The following is a 2,676-nucleotide window of genomic DNA, read 5'->3' as shown; positions in this document are numbered from 1 at the left end:
TCCGCCTCCTGGGTTCACACCATTCTCCTGCCTCAGCCTCCTGAGTAGCTAGGACTATAGGCGCCCGCCACCATGCCTGGCTAATTTTTTTTGTATTTTTAGTAGAGACGGGGTTTCACCGCGTTAGCCAGGATGGTCTCGATCTCCTGACCTAGTGATCCGCCTGCCTCGGCCTCTCAAAGTGCTGGGATTACAGGCGTGAGCCACCGTGCCCAGCCCATGCCGGGCTAATTTTTAAGTTTTTTTGTAGAGATGGTGTCTCACTGTATTTCACAGGCTGGCCTTGAACTCCTGGGCTCAAGCAATCCTCCTGCCTCAGCCTCCCAAAGTGCTGGGATTATAGGCATGAGCCACCATAACCAGCCCCAAGATTCTATCTTAAGTTATATTTTCCTGAGCCAAAATTAGATCTTGGTCCATCCAGGATATTTAAAACCAACCTCTGGCCAGGCGCAGTGACTCACGCCTGTAATTCCAGCACTTTGGGAGACCGAGGCAGGCGTATCACGAGGTCAGGAAATAGAGACCATCCTGGCTAACACGGTGAAACCCCAACCCTATTAAAAATACAAAAAATTAGCCATGCGTGGTGGCGGGCGCCTGTAGTCCCAACTACTGGGGAGGCTGAGGCAGGAGAATGACGTGAACCCGGGAGGCAGAGCTTGCAGTGAGCCAAGATCGCGCCACTGCACTCCAGCCTGGGCGACACAGCAAGACGGTCTCAAAAAACAAAGAAACAAACGAACAAAAAAACCTCTACCATGTTCCCACTAGTAAAATTTAAGTTTCTTTACTTACAGTTTTTCAAACAGCTTTGCCCCGTGCTTGATGAATAGGAAATTGGTCAAATATTCATATCTGCTTATTTCTCCTGCCCCAAAAACTAATCTTCCATTATGATTCAGTTTTTCTAAGCAATGTCAGTATTTTCCTTAAAATATGTGATGGAAAGCTCACAGGCTTTGGAGCTGCCCAACTTACCATTCACTTACTGACTGTATGACCTTAGTCCTGTTACTATCTTTTGCTGAGACTCATTGATCTTCTCTTAAATGGGATTAAGAATTCTTACTATATTATTGACCTGTTCAATACATAGTGATTGAAAATCATATTTATTGTTATCTTTTTTTTTTTTTAATTGAGACGGGGTCTTAGGCTGTCACCCAGGCTGGAGTGCAGTGGTGCGATCTCAGCTCTGCCTCCCTGCAACCTCTGCCTCCCAGGTACAAATTATTCTCCTGCCTCAGCCTCCCAAGTAGCTAGGATTACAGGCGTACATTACCATGCCCTACTAATTTTTTTTTTTTTAATAGAGACAGGATTTCACCATGTTGGCCAGACTGGTCTCAAACTCCTGACCTCAAGTGATCTGTGTGCCTCGGCCTCCCAAATTGATGGGATTACAGGCCTGAGCCAGCATGCCCGGTCCTATTATCTCTCTTGTTTGTTCCTTAATAGAAGGAAAATAGCACAAAGTTCCCAAAACCCTCGTATTTTTCAAGACAGTTATTTTCTTTTAAATTTTTCACGTAATTTTTACAACACTATGTGATTGAGACTATTATTTCCATTTGACCCGTGTTCGATTGAAGAAGGTGCTAGTCCCACTATATGGATCTGATGACATCTAGAATACTCTGTATAGTACTGCTCTTTGGAAGAGAATAGTAAACTGCAGGGAAATTGCAATAGGTGGTGAAAATGTTTATGAAAAGGAGTTGAAGTTAGGCACATTCAAGGAGACTTCACCAAATTCTACTCCCTCGGTTAAGCATAGTCTCTTGGAGATGTCTTATGTTAAAATTTATAGAGGAAGTTGGGACTACTAGCTATGATTTTCCTTAGCTTCCCTTCTTAACCTCTTCATACTTTCCCAAAACCCCAGTCAAATGATAAAATGGGCCGGTTGCAGTGGCTCACACTTGTAATCCTAGCACTTTGGGAGGCCGAGGTGGACAGATCGCTTGAGTCCAGGAGTTTGAGACCAGACAGGGCAACATGGTAAAACCGTGTCTCTACCCCAAAAATACAAAAATTAGTTGGGTGTGGTGGCACATGCCTGTGGTCCCAGCTACTCTGGAGGCAAAGGTGGGAGAATCACCTGAGCCCGGGAAGTCAAGGCTGCAGTGAGCCATGATTGCGCCACTGCACTCCATCCTGGGCTCCAGAGTGAGACACTGTCTCCAGGAAAAAAAAAAAATGCTCTCCTGGTCAGTTACCATCCCCAAACCTGGGTACCTTCATATTTTTAAGGAATTTAGCCATTTCCTTGTCTTTCTCTCTTTAGTGGTTTTCCTTACTTAAAGCATGTGAACATATTCTAAAAATAAAGCACTAACAAAGAAATCCTTTTATAAAGACAAATAAGACATAGCCCCAGCACTCAAGGAGCCTGGATTCTAGGATAGAGAAAAGACATGCAAAAATGAATGTTGTGGATATTATACACATGAGTAAATAACAAAACAAACATGTTTTTGTGACAGGATTTTTGTTTTGTTTTGTTTTGTTTTGAGATGGAGTTTCGCTCTTGTTGCCCAGACTGAAATGCAATGGCGTGATCTCAGCTCACTGCAACCTCCACCTCCCGGGTTCAAGCGATTCTCCTTCCTCAGCCTCCCGAGTAGCTGGGATTACAGGCACCCACTACCATGCCCAGCTAATTTTTTGTAT

This window comes from Mandrillus leucophaeus, unplaced genomic scaffold, assembly GCF_000951045.1.
Source record: "Mandrillus leucophaeus isolate KB7577 unplaced genomic scaffold, Mleu.le_1.0 Scaffold174, whole genome shotgun sequence".
In the NCBI taxonomy this organism is placed as follows: Eukaryota; Metazoa; Chordata; class Mammalia; order Primates; family Cercopithecidae; genus Mandrillus; species Mandrillus leucophaeus.
This window is presented reverse-complemented; position numbering follows the sequence as displayed.